Below are 9,393 nucleotides of genomic sequence, written 5' to 3'. Positions count from 1 at the left end.
AGGGGTCGAAATGACGTGCCCACCATCTCAGCATCTCCAGCAGTGATGCACTAAGAGCAGTACAGAGGCTCCACTGAGGCACTGACAGACCCACAGGCATTGCTGGACTGATGGGTATACAGCTGCAGTGCACTGCACTACACCAGCCTTTGCTCAATTCATCTACTGGGAGCAAAAGAAAAACCCCAGTAATCCTGCAAGCAGCAGAAATACCTCCCATGTCACAGCATTTTCCCATGGTTTGCCAGCACTGTTGTCTGCACAGACCAATGGGGAAAAAATATTATTATTTTTTAAGCTGTCTCACTTGTAAGCACGACTTTGCAATTCCTAGTAGAGCTGCACTAGCATAATTACTAAAAAAGCCTGTAGAGGCCCATAGAAAAATAGTGATATTGTAATAATGCACCTTCAGTTGAATGGTGCCAAACGAACACAAGATGCACCAATACCCTAAAAGTATGTAGACACACTTTTCTTCCCCCCTGCCTTGCTCCACAACATCAGCTTTCCCTGTAATTCCTCATGCAAAAGTAAATGAAACATGTACAGTCAGGAAGCATAAGCTGCCCTTGTAAAGCATTCTGATTAAAACCAGGAAGATACAGTTCAAATCTTGAAAAGAATTAGGCATAAGCTCCAATTTTAGAAGCTAATTGTCCTTAATGAAACAAAAAACTGGGCTTTGGTGGGGTAGGGGTACAGAGAGGAGAGCACACCATGACACAGAGCTGCAGAACCACACTGCTGTCAGGAGATACAACTCACTAACACCTCTGAAATTTGTCATGTCTAGCCAAAGTTTTATTCCAAGCGTGCATGTTCACCCAGGACACCAATATTCCAATTTACAAACTAATTCAAACAGAGGATTCCTTTCTGCAACAGATGGGCCTTGGACGGCAGCAGGCCTGAGCCCTTCCTTATTTTTGCTGCTGCAGACTGGCTCTGACGTAGCGTGGACATCAGTGTGCAGATGCAAACGATGCCAAATCCTCCAGGCCTTGCAGAGGCAGCGAGCTGGCACTGCTCTTGCTGTCCCCGTGTAGCCAGACCGGCACGGCCCCTCATCCAGGGATGTGAGACGTAGAGATGCACAGTACATTTTACTCCAAACTGGTATAGAGGCATTCCCACTGGCTGGCAAACTGCACCTGTATCACTAATTACCTTAATACAACTTAAAATGCACAGAGGCACAGTCAGACCGATCAGAATTATCAGAATTACAACAATGCTAAGCCAGCTGTAAGCCAGACTCCTGACTCAATGCTACGAGAGACAGAAGAGAGAGGTGAAAAGAATAAAGTTAGAGGTGCATTTCTAAAATCATGCACAGTGAATATAAAATAACTTGAACCTCCCTGGGGTGTGAGCTGTCATTTATCAGAGATATGCAGCTCCTAGCAAAAAAGAACATCTTACTGCCCCACATGCTTGGAAAACATACATATTTGTTAAATAATTTTAAAAGTCACAATCGAAAGGAAATAGTATGTTTATGACACCTAAGTATCAGAATGTATCCTTATTTATTAGTGATGTCGACACTTCAGAGCTACATTTTTTTAATATCTTCAGGTTTTTCAACAGTGTATATAAATGCGTTTAGGATAATCCACACCAGTTGGTGCAAACTGGCATTATTGAGATTATATTTCTGCTCGATGAAGAAATAAACACTCCCATCTCATGCAGCCGTAACATCCACATAACATATTGTGCTCTTTGTATTTAGCAATGCCTAATATACTCTAATATACCCTCAGAAAAGCTCTTTTGTTCCAAATCAATGACTTAAATAACGTACATTTTTTAATATATTAGTAAAGAGGAACTAGTGTGGGTCTCAGTCTGACCAGATACATGGCCAAGACAACATGTCTAAACTTGTCAGCGCAGATGGGATTAAAAAGATCTCACTGAAGGCCTGCAGCATCTCTAAGATACAATTCTGGGTTCTGCTGGGATTTCTCCACACAGTATTTTAAGATGCAGCAACCAGCAGCTTAACAGACCGAGATCCAAGCCTTAAAGCACCCTATCAATGGAAGCACTTCAGTATTATTTAGGTATAAAAATAAAATAGGGTCTATTAAAGTTGTACTCAAAATCCCCATACAACTTTTTTTAAGGGAAAGACGGCCTAAAAAATCCTTTGTAAAAACGGTCCTTGGAATATCCACAGAATCTTTCTTGTCTGTTCTTCAGGCCCTCCTGATACCCAGCTTAGAACCAGACTGACCACACTAACAGTGGCCGAGCAACGCAGCCCAGTGCTGCGGGTTAAAACCTAATTCACCCCGCACCCAGGCAGGCAGCAGCAGGCAGAGCAGGCAGCAGCAGGCCGGCTCCGCGTCCCGGCCTGCGCGCAGCGCGCATTTTCCGCGCAGTAACAGAGGGATCATCCAGGCCCGCGCCGCCAAGGGGACCCCCCGTCACCTCCCTGACCCGGGGGTCTCCCCACACCACGGGACGGGGGGGTGGGCACCCATTTCTTCCTCCCCCCCTCCCCGGGTTCGGCAGCCTGGGGGGAGGGGGGGCTGCGGGGGATGGACGCATCGCGCGGGGTCACTCCGAGCCGCGACGACCCCCAGCACCGACGGCCCCATCGCGGCCGCGTCTGCCGTCGGACAGTGCCCCGGCGCCCTCTCCTCCGCATCCGCACGGGTCTCGCCGTGCAGTTGCTATTTTTAGGCCACGGGCGACCCAGCGCTTTAACAAAGATAAATAAATAACGCGAAAGGCACCCTCCCCTCCCCCCCATCCGCGCTACCCCCTCGCCCGGGCTGCGAACCGCGCCGGGACCCGCACGCCCCACCGGGGGCACGGACAACAACGGAGGGGGGAGAGGGGGGCAATGGGGAAAGTAAAGGCAAACCCACATTAAATAAATAAATACCCGCTCTCCCCGCACCCCGCCGCCGCCTCGCACCCCGCCGCCCCGGCCGCGGCCCCGGTACTCACCGGGTCCCGCTCCCGGGCCGGGCCCGGCGGGCGCGGAGCTGCGCGGGCCCCGCTGCCCATGTGCTCGCCCGAGCACGCGCTCGGCTCAATGGAACGTTGTGCTGGCGAGCGGCTCTGTGACGTCACCGCCCCCCGCCGCCCGCGGCCGCAGCCCGGGGCAGCGAGCGGGGCCCGCCCCCGCCTCTGCCCCGCACCGCCCGCACCGCACCGCCCGCACCGCACCGCTCCACCGGCACCGTGCTCTCGTACCGCATCTCACCGCACCGCTCCACCGGCACCGTGCTCTCGTACCGCATCTCACCGCACCGCTCCACCGGCACCGCGCCGCCCGCACCGCATCTCACCGCACCGCTCCATCGGCACCGCACCGCTCCATCGGCACCGCACCGCTCCATCGGGACCGCACCGCTCCATCGGCACCGCACCGCTCCACCGGCACCGCGCCGCCCGCACCGCATCTCACCGCACCGCTCCACCGGCACCGCTCCATTGGAACAGCACTGCACCGCTCCATCGGCACCGCACCTCTCCACTGGCACCGCATCGCTCCGCCGGCACTGCACCCATCTCACCGCACCGCTCCATCAGCACCTCACCGCTCCATCGGCACCGCACAGCTCCATCGACACCACAGTGCTCGACCGGCACCGCATCGCCGGCACCGCATCTCATCTCACCGCACCCCTCCGCCTGCACCGCACTGCACCGCACCTCTGGCACCGCATCGCACCTCTGGCACCGCACCGCGTCTCACCGGCACCGCACCGTATCACCCCACCGTCACTGCATCTCACCGTACCGCACCGCCGGCACCGCATTGCACTGCTCTGCATCGCATCGCCGGCAACGCTGCAGACGTACCCCGAAATTTAAGTAATTAAATAAATAAATTGCCAGATTTTTTTTTTTTGGGCGGCACTCCGCAGGTGCGGGGGTCTCCGACACGGAGGTGCGCAGCGTGCGCAGGAAAGTTGCAGGATCCTGTCCTACTCCTTCGGACAGGAAGGTGCTGTGGAAAAACGGGATCAGCTTCAACATCAGCGGGTGGGCAGCACGGGAGCCTTTACTGCTCGTCCTCCGCATTTTTTCACCCTGACAGATGCCTTCGACCCTGTTTATTGCAAACACTGTGAGTTTGCTTCTCATAGAAATCTTTTTTTTTTTTAATCACATTCGTCCCGAATTCAAGTGCTGACATATTGTATCTGTCTCCAAACAATCACAGGAGAGAAGGATACAAGCATCCCACACACAAGTAGAGAAAATAGCTTTGCAGCCTTCCAAGTACTAGAAAAAGAACACTGAAAATACAGAACACGTTGCAGACTGGTGAAACAGAGAACAAGAGCAAGTCTCCAGTGTGTGGACAAAATAAGCTTTATTTTAATTTTTTACTTTTTTTTTTTTTTTAACAAACTAAGAAAAAATGAAATGTATCCCAGGCTGGACCTGAAATGAAGCAAAAGCTTCAATGCTATGTGAGATTTTTGTTCATACTGCTATTGCTCTCTCCAGGAAAGAACCTAAAAAAATCCTGCTACGCCAGCACCTTTGCAGTGACACAGGAGCTGCAATGTGTTTCCTGTAGTATGGAGGAGGTTGGCACCTGCCTGGGTTGTGATGCCCAGCCTGGGAACTGCCACTGTCACACCAGGCTAATCAGCCTCTGCACAGAACACGTCTATACCCAGCATAGTGACATCTTCATGTGGATAGCACATGCTGCTTCATTTAATCAGTACATATGCTCCCAGCTCCCCTACAATGCTTTGACTGTTGCAAGAAAGAGCTCATCTGCAAGAACAACCCGGTCATTACAGGAGAATCAAATGCTTGTGCAAAAGGCACAAAATAATGTTAGAAAATGTGGCTTTATCCAAGCTGCAATTCTGTGGTCCTGCAACTTAATAAGATACAACACTGGGTTGTAAAAAGAGGCTTTGCATGCTCACAATAAGAGAGATGAGACCTCTCCTAAGCAGGTAGATTGAAGGGGTTTGTGCCATCCCTTTCAGCAATATGCTGCAGCAGAAGAGAGGTGGAGGAGATCACTTTGGCCCATATTCCTACAGCTGGCTGGAGATCAAGTCCTAAATAAATGACCTCCCAAGATCAGTGAACTCAGGAGAAAGATCAAAATCCACGGTTATTCATGGAACCAAAGGTTCATTTTGTCACCTGGAGCACCCTGACACACTTTATTCTGGAGCGGCCTGACACACTTTTCTCCAAGCCCATTCCCACTCTGCAGTTTGGGAGAAGCAGTGACATAAAACTATTACTCTGCCTTCGCATGAGCATTGCCCTTAAATGGGGCCCTGATGACTCCTTCACAACTCCCCACTGCCAGAGTAGAAGAGAAGTATGTATCAAATAGCCCTGAAAACTGAGTTTTCATTCCTGTCTCCCTAGGACTCCCTTCCTTCCTTGGCAAAACACACAGAGAATCTGCTGTTAAAACATCAACTCAAATTAGTTTTCCCAATGCCACAGTTTTGCCCACGTGTTACCAGCACCAGCAGCATGGCTGTGAACACAGCTCTGTGTGCTGAGACGACAGATAGGTATCCTCATGTTCAATTCCTGGCAAGACAAAGCCAAGAAAATATCATAAAGAGGAGTGAAGTTTGCCTGCCTGTTTACACACAGAGAAGTCACACCACAGTCACACAAGGTTATCCAGATGTGGCTTCTGGAGGGACCTCTGCAACCTGTGGCAAAAGAACATGCTGCTCCCATCCACTGCAAGGCAGCCCTGGGGTTTGGAAGTCAGACCCCAGACCCCATAAAAATTCACAGGCCACCCATTATACCTTTCCAGGGAGGCTGGCAGAAGGCTGGCAGGTGACTCCAAACATTTCCCACAGCAATGGCACAGCTGGAGCCTCAGCAGTCACAAGGGACCCACTGTTTCCATCACACTCAGGGTCTCTCATTGCAGGAAACACAAAATGATCCACTTTCCACAGGCACATAGAATACGCCTTGTGTTCATATCGCTCAGCCCTGCAGCCTATCTAGTGTTTGTGCTCTGAAAGTCATCTCATATTACGACCTAATAGTCTCATGTCAATAAAGCACTTGAGTGTAATCATCCTTATGACAGCTTAGCACACTTATACAAGGCTATTGCATCACTCTGAGTTCACCCCTGCAAGTTAAACATGGCAAAGTCAAGGCCAACTGACGCAGCACACTCTTTCAAGGCCAAAAGAAGATCTGAGACAAAGATCAGGGCCAGGCTGCAATGAGGCAGTGGCAGCTGAAGCCTTCTGCCCTTCACCACTCTGCTTTTTCTTCCCTGCCTACAACCTCATCAGTTTTGCTGGCAGCAGGGATCACATGAGTACTTCTTAATCCATGTCAGGCAAGGCTGGCCAAGTTAGATGAAGTGCTAGTGGAGCACGTGTTCTTTGAGGTTACTAGAGCGTAGAGGTGACAGCTTCCAGCTGGTGACCACAGGCAGCTGGAAAGTGAAGTGTCATCAGCCAGGGCAGGTAGGTGCAGCAGAGGCTGGAGCAAACCACTACACATTTCCCCCAAACATGGGTCATGGAGAGACACAGCAGAAAAAACAGCTGAGAGTGTGTAATCATAGCAGTAATTATACCTTTCCTCATCCAGGGATTAAGCTTGTTCCAGGTTAATTCTGGAACTGTCCAAAAGCCTAAGTCATCTCAGACACTCAGGAGAAAGGGCTGGGTCATTGCATCTACTCCTCTCCTAATAGAAACCAACATTTCACATTAGCCTGCCCATAAAGGCATTAAGCTAAGTATAAGTATCTTGTCCTCAATTCACCTTCTTGGGTATTATCTTGGAACTCTTCTCCTCTGAAGATTAGAAACCACCTAATTTCCATCCTGAATGTATTTACAACCAGTGTACACTCATTTGTTCTGTAACAAGTGCTATGACTTAATACGATCCCTCTTGGCTCTTCTCCTCACCCTTACATGTCCCTCCCTGCTGTATTTACCAATATCAAGTCCATTCTGCGATAAAAGAATGGTATAAAGCAGCGGTGCTTATCATAATTTATTTCTTTTTCCCAGTCTTTTAATTTAAGTACTCTTATTAATCTAAAGAAAATGCATTCCTGTATCCAAACAGTGATCCATCACTAGGTGATGGTGACTCACCTGTGATTTTGGTGGGGACAAAGCTCTAAGAGCCAGGAGCAGGTGGCAACAATAGCAGAAACAAAGACTGAAAACTTTACAAAGCTGCTGGAAAGACAAAACTTTACAAAACTGCCTTCTGTGCGTTTTCTATGTTGAATGTGAGATGAAGAATAGATTCAGGGTACCTTAGATGTGACTCCAGAGCAGAGAAAGAGGATATTCAGGGTTGGTATAAAGCACAGAAATAATAGACTTGTCACTGACAGCCCAGCTATGGGAGCATGTGACTCAGATGCTCCATATATTCCACAAAAGTGTGGAATTAAAAAAAAAAAAAAGAAATATGACTCTTCTGAGTGTGCAGCAAGAATAAAGTGGTAGGGTAGAGAGGTACAAAGACTCCATTTGAGATTATGAAGAGCATTTAAAATTACTGGCTTGAATGTGATTTAAGAAAGAAGAAAGCAGTGGAGTAAAGTGAACCCAAATGTCTGCATTACTGAAGTTGGAAACTAGATCCAGAGATGAGCATGCCTGAGTTTGGGGGAGAGTTATCAAAAGTCTTGAGCCAGAGGTTTAGCATCATTGGTAAAAAAACAGATGCTGTGAGCAAAAAAAGAGAGAGGTAGCAACACTGGAGTCCCAGCCATATTTCCCAAGGAAGTCCCTGAGAAAGGGACTGACTCAGTCCTTGGGGAGAAGGAGTCAAGTTTGTTTCGTGTGAAGGGTGAAGGATCACAACAGAAAGTTGCATGCCTGGGAGAGGAAGTGGAAAGTGATGCTGTCAGCAGAGACAGAATATCCAGGACGTGAAGACATCCTCAGATGAGAGATAAGAGCCTTAGATCAGGTCACAGGAGAACCCTGTGCCCACAGGAGGACTGCATGTCTCAACAGCAACAGAGGATACACAGAGCAGGTAAAATGCCACCAGTCTCCAGAGGAGAGCCTGGTGTCTGCTTGCCCATTCCTGAAGCACTTGGATCCTGGGAAAACAGCAGGACCTCTGCTCTCCTCACACAAAGATCCTGTTGCTAAATCGCAAAGAGGAAACTGCTTAACTTGTCGGTTATTCTTTGGCACCTGTGATTGTGTTAGACATTATAAACAGGTTGGACCAGCCAAACTGGCATACACCACCATGATATCCCCAGGGTCCTTCTCTTTCTGTTTACTTTCCTTTTTTAGCCTTTACAGTAATCTCTTCATCTATAACAAATATACAATGTTCAAGTGAGCGATTTTCAAGGGAGAGTGACACTGGCAGCCCACAAACTGTCAGGACAGGTGTGTTGACATAGCCAAGCTGCAACCTGAGCTTGGGGCAATGCACAGTGCTCCTCCAGCAACAGGATGGAAGTGGGGGATGGTGGGTGAAACCCACACTGGACCTTCAGTCCCTCTTCTCTCAAGACCAGTTGCTGTTTATGCACTCATGTTTAAAGTTTAGCTTTCTCAAAGTTTATGAATGTGCCCCACACTGCCTGTGTGGCCACAGCTATGGGGCAGGCATTGGGGCTTGGTCCTCTGGGGGCTTGGACAGGCTGGTTTGTGGCTGCAGGGCTGGGATCTTCCTCAAAGGCAGCTGGGAGACTTGTGCTCTCATTAGCACGGCCGGTGACAGTGGCACCACTGCCCACGTTTCATGTAATGACCCAGCACCGCCCTAAGAAGTGGGAGACCTGGTCCAACACCCTTCTTTGCATCTCTCTGCTGCCCAGAGAGTGGCTTCACTCTGAGTGCAATAAACCATCTCAGCCTCTGGCCTGTGCTGCCCCGTTTCTTCCCAGCTCCCATGTCAGAGGTAAAGATGTGCACCAGAGCAGGACACTCTCCTGGGATTTAGAAGTCCATTTCACAGCCATGCTGCTGCTGCTCCTCCTAAGCTACAAGACACAGGATTCCCCCGAGTATGGGAATATGAATACAGGCAAACTGCTCCTAAATAAACTCCACCAGCACTGGAGAAAAGACCTAAGGAGAGAGGGAGAAGTATCTGGTGGGCATCTATCATGACCTGCTCACCATCTCACCAGTTTAGTCCTAGAGAATGTCCCATTTAAACCTTGACCTCATGGTGGACACATGTATGGTTGGGAGTACAGCTGTACCAAGAAGAGATTTAAGCAACTGCATATAACAGGCAAAAATTGAAATCAGAGCAGCCACAGTACTCACAAAGGTAGATAGGCACCAGGCTGTGCCCCTGGCATATCTCAAGTTATGATAATTAATTTTATCTTGTGCCATGGAAGCAGAAGAAATTGAAGCAGTTTAGAAGTAGTAGTGATCAATGAAGTCT

The 9,393-nt window shown here is 49.2% G+C and overlaps 1 long non-coding RNA gene across 1 annotated transcript; it reads left to right on the top strand.

The window, feature by feature from the left end:
• The first annotated feature begins 3,229 nt into the window (after window positions 1-3,229).
• On the top strand, window positions 3,230-4,374 carry LOC127467050 (uncharacterized). Its single transcript, XR_007902944.1, has 2 exons — window positions 3,230-4,096; window positions 4,193-4,374. It is a non-coding gene; the product is annotated as an uncharacterized LOC127467050 (long non-coding RNA).
• The last annotated feature ends 5,019 nt before the right edge of the window (window positions 4,375-9,393 follow it).

Source organism: Manacus candei, unplaced genomic scaffold (genome assembly GCF_025592945.1).
Source record: "Manacus candei isolate 608988 ecotype Guabito, Panama unplaced genomic scaffold, ASM2559294v1 h1tg000013l, whole genome shotgun sequence".
Classification (NCBI taxonomy): domain Eukaryota; kingdom Metazoa; phylum Chordata; class Aves; order Passeriformes; family Pipridae; genus Manacus; species Manacus candei.
Note: the sequence above shows the minus strand (reverse complement) of the source record. Positions and strands in the feature narration are given on the sequence as shown.